The sequence below is a fragment of the Mus pahari genome, chromosome 13, assembly GCF_900095145.1.
Source record: "Mus pahari chromosome 13, PAHARI_EIJ_v1.1, whole genome shotgun sequence".
NCBI classification, from domain to species: domain Eukaryota; kingdom Metazoa; phylum Chordata; class Mammalia; order Rodentia; family Muridae; genus Mus; species Mus pahari.
The window spans coordinates 52,865,379-52,879,967 of record NC_034602.1 but is presented as its reverse complement, the minus strand read 5'-3'; the positions used below and the strand labels follow the sequence as shown (position 1 = coordinate 52,879,967).

The 14,589-nt window shown below is 35.6% G+C and overlaps 1 pseudogene; it reads left to right on the top strand.

Moving 5' to 3' along the window:
- The first annotated feature begins 13,740 nt into the window (after positions 1-13,740).
- Positions 13,741-14,589, top strand: part of LOC110330305 — a 21,307-nt pseudogene continuing 20,458 nt past the window's right edge.

Here is a 14,589-nt window from a genome sequence, read left to right as displayed (position 1 = left end):
ATGCTCACAGTCATCTATTGGATGGAACACAGGGCCCCTAATGAAGGAGCTAGATAAAGTACTCAAGGAGCTAAAGGGATCTGCAAACCTATAGGAAGAACAACAATATGAACTAACCAGTATCCCCCAGAACTGTGTCTCTAGTTGCATATGTAGCAGAGGATGGCCTAGTAGGCCATCAATGGAAGGAGAAACCCTTGGTATTGTGAAGATCATATGCTCCAGTACAGGGGAATGCCAGGGTCAGGAAGTGGGAGTTGGTGGGTTGGGGAGCAAGGCAGGGGGAGAGTATATGGGGGCTTTGAGTATAGCATTTGAAATATAAATGGAGAAAATATCTAATAAAACAAACAAACAAACAACAACAACAACAAAACCCAAAGAGCATCTCCATTGGGTTAAAGCATGATGAATTGCAGGAAGACTGGATAAAATCAGTCCCCCCGATGTCTAAGCATGGAAGCTATGTCTTGATTCTTTTCATGCTATGGGACAAGACTCTTCATGTGTTGCACTCAGTTCACATGGCCTTTGAGGTAGACAAGACCACATGGCCTTTGCACAAGCCTTGCCAAGTAGTAGTGGACGGGGTGCATCTCTGATTGCATATCCAGGGTATGCAAGGGGAGATGTCACTTGGCACCCAGAACATCCTTGTTTTTGATCCACAATAAATTCTCAGAAATCTCTGCTCTCTACATCTCCAGATTACTGGATGGTGTAACACAAGAGAGGGTTTTTAAACAGAATTTTGCTCCCATGGTGGTTTGAGTGCTACAAACTACTAAAGATTCAGAAGATGAAGTCATATCACCTGTTAAGCTGTTTGATGGGATGATTGCTTGTATCCTTTATTTTCAAATTTTATTTTATTTTTAAATTTGTTTTCTACACCCCATATTCTATCCCCCTACACTCCATCCACTCTCCCCACATCCCACACCTCCTCCCCACCCCACCCCTTCTCCATGTGGATGCCTTCACTCCCCACCCTACCTGACCTCTAAACTCCCTGGGACCTCTGGCTTCTTGACAGTTAGGTACATCATACCTGAATGAACACAGATCTGAAAGTCCTCTATTATATGTGTGTTAGGGGCCTTATATCAGCTGGTGTATGCTGTCTGTTTGTTGTTCCAGTGTTTGAGAGATTGCGGGGATCTAGATTAATTGAGACTGCTGGGACTCCTACAGGATCACCCTTCTCCTTATCTTCTTTCAGCGTTTCCTAATTCACCAACAGTGTCAAGCTGCTTCTGTCCATTGGTTGGGCACAAATATCTACCTATTACTCTTTCAGCTGCTTGTTGGGCCTTTTGAAGGGCAGTCATGATTGGTCCCTTTGGTGAGCACTCCATAGACTCAATAGTAGTGTCAGTCCTTGGGACCTCTCCTTGACCTGTATCCCACTTTGGGTCTGTAACTGCAACTTCTTTTCCTCAGGCTCCTCTCCATTTCCATCCCTGTAATTCTTTCAGACAGGAACAATTATGGGTCAGAGATGTGACTACCCCATCCCTCACTTGATGTCTTGTCTTCTTGCTGGTGGTGGGTTCTGTATCCTTAAGCAGAAGCACTGAGGATGAACTGGCCAACCCAGACTTCTTGAAGGCAAATCCAGAAGCATCTTCTGAAATTTCAGAAGATGCTGAGGTAGTCTATATTTAGCATCACAGTGAATTGCAACAGATAGTCAAACTTGCAACCTACGTGAGATGATTGACTTGATAAGTACTTTTCAGCTATTTGGGTTTCTGAAAATTGACTATGACTTAGGGATTGCTGCCATGCTGAACGCAACAAGAGAACCTGTAGGAGTGGACCCAATGAAGATCTCTTGAGTATGTTGCTATCCAAGAAAAAGCTGTGTGAGGCATACTTAGCACAGCACAACCATTGGCTTAAGATCAGTGTAGAAGAAGGTAACTGTCCAAGGCTCAATGAAGTTGTGAGGAGTGGGGTGTAGATCACCGACGGAAAAATCCAGTCAGCTTTGCCAGGATTCCTGAATTTGCTTGACCATATCAGGTTTTCTGTCCAGTGGCATGGTCCACTGCACCCTACCCAACCACTTCAGGATCAGTTTTCAGGCCTCTTCAACAAGAGATGACATATACCTGGCATCATAGAACTGCTAAAACGTTCATGGCAAAGGAGGTCATAGCCTGATGATGGAACAGAGTACTGATGTTGTGGCAGATGGAAATGCATTTAAGCTGCCTGTAAAGAATGTACTTTATACTCATAGATGAATACAGCTCTCAGCCTTGATTAGAGATGCTTCATTCTGCTGTGTGTTATTACAATTGGCCAATTTGGTGAGATAAGTGATTGCTGAGAGCCTGGTCACTAACACCACATTTATGTAACACTGTGTGAGAACTAGGGAATCTCACAAAAGAGGGGCTGAAAGAACTTTCAGAGCAGAAGGACAGGGAAGAGTGCTATGGGGCATTGTCAACTGAATTGACATGCCTGTTGCAATCATGAACACAAGGTACCTGTTCTTGCACTCAGTGAAAGAAGGGGAGAAAGAAAGAGAGGAAGGACGGAAAGAAGGAAGGAAGGAAGGAAGGAAGGAAGGAAGGAAGGAAGGAAGGAAGGAAGAGTAAAGGAAGGGCATAAGATTAAGAGGGGGCTATCTGGAAAGATAAGAAGGTGGCAGGTATGGGTGAGGGAGAGTGCTAGAGGATAGTCTGGAATGAGTATGATCTATATGTACACTGTAAACAAGAGTGATACTCTCAAGAAAACAAAAAAAGAGTGAACTTTAAATATTGGTTATTGCTTTATTACTAAGACATATTATTATTTCTACTTCACTATCCTGAGATTCTAAACCCAGGGCCCTTATGTAGTCTATGTAAATGCTCTATTGCTGAGTGGTTTCTCAAACCCCAACTCTGTGTTCTTAAACAAAAGTGTACAAGCTATATTATTTATAATTTTTATCTAGAAATTAAAATTACTTTTCATGATAAGCTGTAGATTAATATAAAGTGTGTGTTAGAATATTGTCTTGGGGGAGGTTGTTGAATTGTTTCGTGAATCTATCTTTTCTTTCTTTCTTTCTTTCTTTCTTTCTTTCTTTCTTTCTTTCTTTCTTTCTTTCTTTCTTTCTTTCTTTCTTTCTTTTTTGTCCAGTGAACTTTTCCATGATCCATGTGATATTGACATAGCCTGCCAGATTTACAGCATTAAAGTTTATATTAAGCAGATGAACATGTTTTTCTTGTTTTCACTAGTTCATCCTACTGAATACCCTATTTCTCTAACAGATTGGTGAAACTGCTTCCTATCATTCTATGCACACTCAATGTTTCAAAGAGGACTCTTCTACATTTTGTGAAGGGGCAGGCATATCCCTGTCAATCACGACTGACTGCTATGTTTCTAACAAGTTGCATGGAATCCTTTTTCTAGGTCCACTGAAAAGCTGCTGTTTTTCACTAGGTTGTTTGACTCGCAGAGTTTTTAGTTCCAAGGAAATGGCATTCAGCCTTGAAGCAGCTGTGCACAACTGTACAAACTTTTACAACAATCTACTGTCATTCCCCAAGTATGTCTTCTCAGTCTTACTGACACAAAATCAACCCTGTAAGACTGACTGATTTTACCATTTCAGTGGTTATTGATTATGCTTTAAAGAGCATTTCCTTATATTTCAGGGGCGGAAATACTTAAAAGTTAGAATCTGTGACGCAGCACCAGGAGACTTTGGTTGCTTAAGTCTCTCAACGTCCAGCATGATCCCTTATGCTTTATGGTGCTTTTAAGATGTCCTCAAATAGATGATCTGGAATTAGGTGAATCCTGTACTTAAGCTATCCAGCCAATGGGAGAGGAAATTGAAGGTCTTTCAGATTAAAAGTTCAAATTGTGATGATTGCACCTTTTAGCCTCCACACTGGCTTTTACCTTGATCTCTTTAAGCCTGTTCAGTTCATCACATTGAAAAGATTATGACATTTTCTAAATCACCTGGGGGGAGTGTTCCATTTCAGTTCAATGTCTGAGTCATTCCCTGGGCCTTCAGCACTGCCCTGCTGTGATCAGTCCTTTAATGTGGAAGTAATTCTTATGTTTATATAGTTTTGTGGCTTTTTAAATCTCAGAAGGAAACCTTGGACTTTAATGTGAGAAAAACTGAACGAAATTATTCACTATGATTTAACTGTCCTAAAAGGGAAAGGTTTATCAATGGAATATGACACTTAAAGCATCACTCAGAAAAATCCAACTAAATCAAATAACCCCTTCATGTTGGAGATTGTGAATTGAAATGTTAAATAGAACTTTTTTTTTTTTAGTTTCTACAAATAGTATTATCATAACTTTAAAATCATTCTTTTGAAAAAATTTAAAGTCTTATGAGAAGTAAAAAAAGTGTATATCAATTGAACATGGTTTACATTAATTTCAATGGTTCTCTTTATTTACAAATACATATAATATTAAGCAAAATCAATCAGTGATTTTTGTATTGTCTTATGAATCCTAATGTGTTTATAATATTTCTAAAATGAATTTTAATAATTTTTATAAATAAGATCTGATTTTACTTCTTAATTTACTAATATATGCATATATATATNATATATATATATATATATATATATATATATATATATATATATATATATATATATATATGGGGGGGTATATGTGTGTGTGTGTGTGTGTGTGTGTGTGTATTATATACCATAACACATGTGTGATGCTCAGAGGAATACTCTTAGAATAGCCTCTTCTTTTGTACACTAACAACTTCAGGTATAGAACTCAGTTTTCCAGATTGCTGTAAGGACTTTCTTTACACTCAATTTACTAGACCTAAGCAATACATTTATGTTGTGCTTTTTATGCTTTTGTGTATTTAAAGATAAGCTTTAATGCAATAATCATTCTAATAAAAAAATGGAAGTCCATGCACCCTATTATTTTCCATCATACACTGAATCCCTAGCAAGTATGTTGATTTTGAGCATGTAAAGTTTCCCTTGTTACATTTTGTGCAATTTTTTGAGACGAGCTTAACAATTGTGTGACTTTTCAATAAAAAATAAAATTCTGGATCTCAAAGCATAATGGACTTTAGTCAAAAACTTATTTGTTACTTTCTAAAAATATTTTATTTTCATTTATATTCTAAATTTCAAAATAGTCTGTTGCATTCCATCTCTACGTTCCTCTTTAAAAATTATTTTGTGATATACAAATTAAAATCTCTATTCTCCATTTTAAATATAAGGTTGCCTAGAAATGATTATGATTATTCCAAACCAGAAATTTGGTGAGTGAAAACATACTAAAATTGTATTCTTAATATCAGATTACATGTATAACCTATGTACAACTTCTTTCACATTTCTGAAATCAGACATCTGAAAAATAATCATACTTTAGAGAAAATATTTTATGGCAAATTATTGTTAGTTACTTTCTGTTAGAAACACTAAAAATTTTTAATTATTTTTCTAATTTTAATAGTTATATTTATTTTTAATAATTTGTTTGTTTGTTTGTTTTGTTTTTGGAGACAGGGTTTCTCTGTGTAGCCCTGGCTGTCCTGGAACTCACTCTGTAGACCAGGCTGGCTTTGAATTCAGAAATTTGCCTGCCTCTGCTTTCCTAGTGCTGGGCTGAAAGGCATGCGCCACCCTGCTCAGCTTATTTTTAATAATTCAATAATTTAATAATTTTAATAACAAATTGTATTGTCATCTAAAGAGTTTATACTTGTGAAATAATACTTGTGACAAAACATCACTAGGAGCATCTATCATTTATTTATTCATAATCAGAAGATGGTGAATCTGATTTTGAAAACGAATCTCCTCAAAACCAGTAAAGTCTCATTGGAGCAAAACCAAACCAACAAAACAGGAGAGAAAATATCTTTTCTAAATGACCTCATTGACTGACAAGTATGTGACACCTCTAATGATTTTTGAGTTATGCATTGACCTATGAGTTTAAGATAAGTCATTAGAAATCTCTTAAATACTGTTACCATTTGTCTGCATAATAGGTTCTCTCTTAGTGCCTATCATCCACCCGTCTAACGATAGGCCCTTAGCTTTATAATATTACCAGGTATTAGTCCTATCTTGTGGCTCTGAAATTAAATATGAAAGCGGTTGGTTAATACAATGATGTTAATGTCACAGTTGCATCATTGTAGTTCAATGTTCACAGCTGGATGGAGGTGATGATTAATTTTCTCCTCTGATATTATACATTCCAGAAGTATGAAAGCCAGCAAGTAAGAATGAAACTTCCAGATTAATACTAGATTGAATTCATTGTGTTCTGTTATCCAACTAGATCACTGTCCTGTGCATTTTCTAAAGGTGCAGTTCTCAACATGGTCTGATGGTCATGACCATCAGAAAACACATATTTCTGATGGTCTTAGGAACTCAATCCATAATCATAAAATGATATTAAAAACTTAGTATAATCATAAATTGGAAACATTGATACTCTTTGAGATACCCCAAAACAAGAAATTTACATTTTAAATATTTCAAAGACCTGGGTGATCATAGAAATGCAAATTATCAAAATTACCCTGAGATTCCACATCTTAAGAATCAAAATGGCTAAGATCAAAAAACCAGGTGACAGCACATGTTGGAGAGGATATGGAGAAATCCATTCCTGCTAGGATTGCAAACTGGTACAACCACTCTGGAAAGCAATCTGGAGGCTTCCTCAGAAAATTGCAAATAGACCTACCTGAAGACCCAGCTACACAAATCTTGGGCATATACCCAAAAGGTGCTCCACCATGCCACAGGGGCACATGCTCTACCATGTCATAACAGCCTTATCACTGATAGCCAAAAGCTGGAAAAAACCCAGATGTTACACAACAGAAAAATGGATACAGAAAATATGGTTCACTTACATAATGAAATACTAATCATCTATTAAGAACTAAGAACTAGGGCATCATGAGTTTTGCAGGCAAGTAGATAGAACTAGAAAAATACCATCCTAAGTGAAGTAACTCAAAACCAAAAGGACATGCATGATATGTACTCACTAATTAGTTAATATTAGCAAAAAAAAAAAATGTACAGAATACCCAGGATACAATCCACAGAACTCAAGAATGTTTACAAACTAAGGATGCTTTAATCCCACTTTGAAGAAAGAAGAAAACAATCACAGGAGGCAGAGAGGGATCTGGTGGGAGAGGGGAAGAGGAGGGGGAAAGGAAACATGATCATGTATTGGGGAAGGGGGTAAACAAGAGAGAAGAGAGGGTGAGCACAATGAATGGAGATATATAAGCTCAGCGGTGGTGGTGGGGCACTCTAGAATGCACTAGAGAGGATGAGAGATTCTCAGGATTCAAAGGGAGGGACCTTAGATGAAATGTTCAACAGTGGAGAGAAGGAATTTGTAGAACCCACCTCCAGTATAAAAGACAGGACATCAAGTGAGGGATGGAGTTGCCATCCCACAGTAAATAAAATCTGACCCAGAATTGTGCCTGTCTAAAAGAACTGCAGGGACAAAAATGGAGAAGAGCATGAGGGACAGGAGGATCAGTGACAGACCCAACGTGGGATCCAACTCGAGGGAAGGCTCCAAGTCCTGACACTATTACTGATACTATGTTGTGTTCACAGACAAGAGCCTAGCATGACTGTCCAACAAGCACCTGCCTGAGACAGTTGCAGATATTGACACCCAACCAATGAACTGAAGTCGGGACCCCTGTGGTTGAATTTGGGAAATGCTGGAAGAAGCTAAGGAGGAGGGCAACAGCATAGGAAGACCAGCAGTCTCAGCTAACCTGGACTCCTGGAATCTCTCAGACACTGAGCCACCAACAGGCAGCATACACTAGCTCTTAGGAAGCCCAGATATACATACAGCAGCGAACTGCCTGGTCTGCCCTCAGTGAGAGAAGCACCTATTCCTCAAGAGCCTGGGGGTACCAGTGAGTGGGACGGTCTGATGGGCGTGTGGTGGGGGCTTGGGGGACATCCTCTTGGAGACAAGAGGAATGAGGAATGGGATGAAGAACTGTCAGAGGGCAGAGATGGAGGGGGATAATAACAGGACTGTTAAAAAATAAAAGTAACAATAATAAAAGATTTCCAAAGAGCTCATAAGGCATAACTGCAATTATCTTAATTTTAATGTACCATATTCATAATGATCAAGGGGAAAGTATGAATGATGGAGTAATGAAACTTATGCTCTAATAGGGGCTCATTGTGTTGAAATAAATAACTCACTCTGCCTCTTCTTCACTGCATTTACTTAGTCCAAAATCTTATTATCCTAAGATATTGGTACATGCTTATGTGAAGGGCTTCATTGGTACTCACAACCTAAACACTGTCAAATGTTAACATCATTATTGTTTAAAGCAAAGAATTTATCTATCACACTGAGCATTTGATCACATCTTTATAGATATTTAAGGTTAATTTTCTACAGGAAATAGAAAAGAATGATCTACTTACTGCTATGAGGACTTAAGAATGTTATTGTTTCATATGTTGCCTATTTATAGACATTCAAAGGGAGGTTTATCAAAAAATAAACCACAAATTTAAGTGTCATGTGAAAGAAAAATTGTCTTGACGGGAAAAGGGGTTAAACTGGTATCTGTTCCAATACTCATACCTCACCAGGATCATTAAGATATACTAAAACTGAAAATAACATTCTTTTTAAAATTGTGACTTGATGGTATGTTAAAAATAATTGTCTGCAGTACTTCAAAACATGGTATAAAGAAAATCTATAACATGTAATATGTATTTTAATTTAAATATGTGCCTAATTTGGTGAAGGCATATGCTCATTAATTACTTTACAAGCTAGGTTTGGCACAGATACTGTGCAACATATGGATTGAGGTTGTGAGTTAAACTCTGATGCACTTCACAAGATACAATGAGGATCCATGTGCTCTAAAATGTTTGTCATTTTCCCAAAACTGTCTTGGAGAGGTTATTGTTTGTTCAATGTCAGGACAGTATTAATGTCCTTATTAATCTTTTGACCACAGACATTCTCAAGAAGGGATAAGAACTTTTACTATCATCTTTCATGCTTTTGAAATCTAGTAATGATGAATAAACATTGCCATATGAAAACTTGTCTCCACTTTAATACTACAGTATAGGCAACCTAAAGCATAGCTTCATAAGACAATATCATAAAGATAAATTTGTAATTTATATCTTTTTGACAGTGAATTTTATTCATAATGCTTGATCAAATAATCATATTGCTTTCTCCGTTTTATTTCCTTTAACTAATTTACATTCTTTTTTATTTCTAAATTTTTATTTTTTATTCAGTTCTCATGTTGATTAAAGCCACATTCCCTCCTTTCTTTCCAGTCCCAGCTTTACAAATCCCTCCCCCTTACACCCTCATCTCCTCCTCAGAGCAGAGGATACACCCTTGGTTACCTTCTGGGGCATCTAGTGCCAGAAGGACTAGACATATCCTCTCCCACTGAGATCCAAGCCAGTTATACTTACACAACTATGTTCATAGCACCTTTATTCATAAATAACTAGAAATTGGAAACAACCTAGATGTCCTTCAACTGAAGAATGGAAAAAGAAAATATGGTATATCTTCACAATAGAACACTATCTAACTATTAAAAACTAAAACATCGTGAATCTCGATAGCACATGGTTGGAACTTGAGAATATCTGAGTGAAAAACTCAGATCCAGAAAGACATATGTGGTATGCACTCAATTGTAAGTAGATATTAGCCAGAATGTGAGGGACAACCACTGTACAACCCATAGACCCAAAGAAACTGGGAAATAAAAGAGGTTTCAAAGGATCACACATGAATCTCAGTCAGAAGGGGAATCTGAAGAGTCAACAGATGTGAATCCAGAGAGGGAACTGGGTAGAAAGGAGGGATCAGGGATGTAGGGAAGGCCATCAGGCGTGAGTAGGTACAGGGGTGATAGGGCTGGGTGAGAAAATATTCATTACTTCTAAAAGGTATGTTATCCATTTCTCGACCAATAAGAGAAATAGACATTTAAGGTAAAAGAGTTAAAAAAAAAACAACAATATAATTAGGGTTTCTTAATTGTGTACCCATATTGTTGAGTTGATTTCTTAATTTGTCTTCCAAAATACACTTACTGATTTTCATATTAAAATGGATGTAAAATATAGGACTAACTGATTCATAATAGAATTTCATAACAAAAACTATTTCTAGTGGGTGGATGGGTTGGGAACAACCTCATAGAGTCAGGGGAAGAGGGTTGGGTGATGGGGTTTCTGGAGCGGAGACCTGGACAGAAGATAACATTTAAAAAAATAAAGAAATTATCCAATTAAAGAAAACAGAACTTCAATCATATAAAGATAAAAAATAAAGGCATGTACCATAATAAAAAGAAATAAATAAATTCTCTTTGTCACCAACACTAATCATTTAAATAAAAATTTGACATTTAATTTTTTTGTACAGTAATATCTTTTGTTATATTTTATTTTGGTTTTGTAAACTTAAAATAGAAAGAAGAAAAAATATTCTATCATAAGCCCAAAAAATATTCTATCACAGTTTTACAATTTCAAAATATATTGATTTTTTGAATAAAAATAAAATTTCAAAAAACTAACCAAGTAATATTTTCCAACAATGTTTTAACAGATAAATAATTTAGTCTCAGTTTGGAATCTGTTGAAGGTTTTTAGTTATCTTATTTGACACTGCAGTGAGTGTTTGAATTAACTAATATCATTTTTCTCATTTTTATTTTAAGAGGGGCCACTGCTTAATTTAACAGATAATACATATTAAGAGTACAAACCATGTTAACTTTTCTGGCTTGGTTTACCTCACTCAGGATAATAATGTTACAACGCACAGACCAAAAGAGGCTAGGTAATAAAGATGACTCAAGTGAATCTCACTGGGAAGGTAAAGAGAGTAGATTTTGCAGGCTTACTAGGGACTGATTGGGATTTGACAGATTGGGAGGGGTTGTTCTTGAGGGACTTGCAGCAATAGGAATGGAAGTGTCTGACTCTTTTGCCTGTACTTGGGGCCCATTCCTCCTACTGGGTTGCCTCACCCAACCTTGATAGGAGGGCATGGGGCTAGTTCCACTGTAACTTTTTAAGCCATGCTTGATGGATATACCTGGGAAGTTTGGTTTGCTTTATTATTATTATTATTATTATTATTATTATTATTATTATTATTATTATTATTATTATCATTATTATTATTATATAAGGATATGGAGGAGTAAATCTGGAGGAGAGGGTACTGGGGGTAGGATTGGGAGGAGGAGAGGAATAAGAATTTTCTGCCAGTATGTAATATATGAGAGAATAAATAAATAAATAAATAGATAGATAAATAAATAAATAAACTTGAATACATTAAAAATAAAAGAGGAGGCACTGCAAAACACTGGTTTCTTAGCTTCAGGAGCCGACTGATTTGGAGCACATACAGTGAATTTCATTGCTCTCTGGAAACTTCATATATTCAAGACTTCTGTCTTAATATGGAATTAATGGATCTATTAAAATATAGATGTTGGCTTCTGTTTTTCTTGTTCTCTTATTGTTCTAGGTGTATAAAGTTCAGTTACTGACATACCCAGTGTAAACTATTTATTAAAAATAACTGTCATGGCCGGGCAGTGGTGGCACATGCCTTTAATCCCAGCACTCGGGAGGCAGAGGCAGGTGGATTTCTGAGTTCAAGGCCAGCCTGGTCTACAGAGTGAGTTTCAGGACAGCCAGGGCTACATGGGAAACCATGTCTTGAAAAAAACAGTTAAAAAAATAACTATCAGAGATTCCAAAAAAAATATTTTGAAGATAGAATCACTCTTTCAGAAAATGTAGTCAGCATCAAATAATCTGGAACTGTACAGTGTGATAAATAGGAAAGGCAAAAAATAGATAGGGACACAGAAAGATAGAGAAAAAGGAGAGAGAGAGAGAGAGAGAGAGAGAGAGAGAGAGAGAGAGAGAGAGAGAGAGAGAGAGAGAGAGACAGAATTCAGCAACAATCCGAGCGAAGAATCAATGCCAATTATAAGGGTTTCTAAGAATAAAGGACATAAAAAACAAAACCGACCCTAAACCAAGACTACTTCTCAACATCAAGATAACTGGTTTGTGCCACACATTATTGAAATATTTAAATGACAACAGTTGAAAAATTGAGATGTCTCTAAATGTCTTTAAAATGAAATCAAAATGCATAATTAATATATAGAAAAGTATGTCTGTCAATGTATGTCTTTATTCTCTGGCAACAATTAAATAAATGCATTTATATAATTGTAGTGTCCCAATGTATATAAATATGAAGTGATTATACTACTGGATATATTTACCCTTTTTGAAATTTTATATTTAATGCTCCAGTTGTGGCTGTAGGAATATCAGAAATGTCAATTTCTGAAATGGATGTACACTTGTGTTTTAAGACAGTCGTGGTTCATCACTAAATTACCTGGAATTGAAAAAGTACCAACTACCAAGTACATAATACTTGTTTCTATTTCATATAAGTCCTTGTGATAAATTACAAATTATTTAGGGTCAACTAGCATGCAATAATATAGAATTTACAGTTGACAAGTAAGTAAATGTAAAATACAGTTATTCCAAAGCAGAGAACATTTTCCAGGTTTATTCTGAAGATTTTTTTTTTAAAAAATAAAGATTATTTGAGGCCATATGTTCTCTTTATTTTTCACTGCTTCACAAACTGAAAAATATAAAAACACTTATTTTGAACTGTGCAGTATAAAACAATGTTTCAGGGGTCTACAAATGAATGCAAAAGGTTATCCCACAGTGAAAATAATTGGATGCCCTAGAGGTTAGTTTTTTTTTTTTCACTTCCTTAGCCTATGTTTACTTATCTCAATCCTTTTCTGCTTATCTTTAAAATCCTCTTAAAAAAGGAAAAAAACTATCACCATGATGATTTTAGAAACAAAATGAGGTTAAGGGAGAGAGAGCTGTGCAAACTGAGCAGAAGCCTTCATTGTACTTAATATGAACTGTGAATTTTTGTAATATGCTTTGAAATTTTAATCATTTTATGGAATTATAGTATGTTTCATGACAGGAAAAATGTGAAATTGAATAATATAATCCTATTATGTATTATGCACTGTCTGTAACAAGATATAGACTAGTAAATTTTACCACTTGATAGTGCTATGTTTGAGGTGATGTGAATCCATGCCATAAAAGATTACATGTATAATATTATTAGCAAAAGCCATATGATTTTCATGGATATAATATTGTGTAGAGTTCAATTTTTATATTTTTACCATGCATTTACATGAGTAACTCATTCACCAAATCAAAATAGAGGTTGTTCAGTACAATTATCTGAGCAGATGAAAAACTAGAATTTTACCTAAAGAATGGAAAAATGCTATTTACATTTTATATGTATGAATATTTACCTGGCTGTATAAACATATATATATCTCCTGTGCTAGAGGAGGCCATACATGGCCTTAGATCCCATGGAACTAGAGTGACAAATGGCTGTGAGTCACAATATGGGTGCTTAGAACCAAAATCTAGGTATTCTGTAAGAAGATTAAAGCTCCTAACAGCTGATGAGGTACTATAATATGATGAAATTATTTACAATGGTAGTTACGGCTAAGGGCTTTAAAGGAGTTTATTTTATTTATATGCATACAACTATGCATTTGAACGTATGATGAGCAAATATTTCAAGTACATGAGCAAACATGTTCAAGTAAGTTTTCTGATAAAGGAAATGATCTATAGACTGTGTTTTCTGGATACCATCTTAGCTCTACAAACTTGTGCAATATTAATTTTCCTTTCTTGATAAATAAGAAGCAGATAAATGAAAACAAATTTACACTTCTTTCTTAATAGGTTATCACACATGTCAGTTTATACAGATTAGTGATAAGCTCAGAGTGCCAAAAAAGCATCAGTGTTCCACCAAGGAACGGAATTAAAAGCATTTTCCTTGAGCAATTTCATAAATATTAAGCCTAGATATGATTTTCTACTTCTTTCATCCTGTGTCAATTTCTCCTCTATGCTATCAAATGAGTCTGTTTGCCTCTTAACTCTGACTGACATTGAGACTATAAAAATCAGATGTTTAAAATGTTGGACTTTTTCCGCATGTTTAAAATATCTTCTTTCCGGTTATCAAAGTAGTTAAAAATATGTAGGTGGAACTCAAAAATAATTAAAAATTATTTTATCAAATAAAAATTTAAATATTATCATTAAAAATTAAATGGAGAATAAATGATATTAGGAAATAGAATTAAATATCCAAAATTAAATATAGATAAAATGGACTTAATACTGCTGGATATAAAATACTGAATTAAATCTGGATACAGAGTGTATTAGTCAGGGTTCTCTAGAGTCACAGAACTTACAGATAGTCTCTATGTAGTAAAGGAATTTATTGATGACTTACGTCTGCAGTCCAAATCCCAACAATGGTTCAGTAGTAGCTGTGAATGGAAGTCCAAGGATCTAGCAGTCGCTGAGTCCCACACCGCAAGAAGGCGAAAGA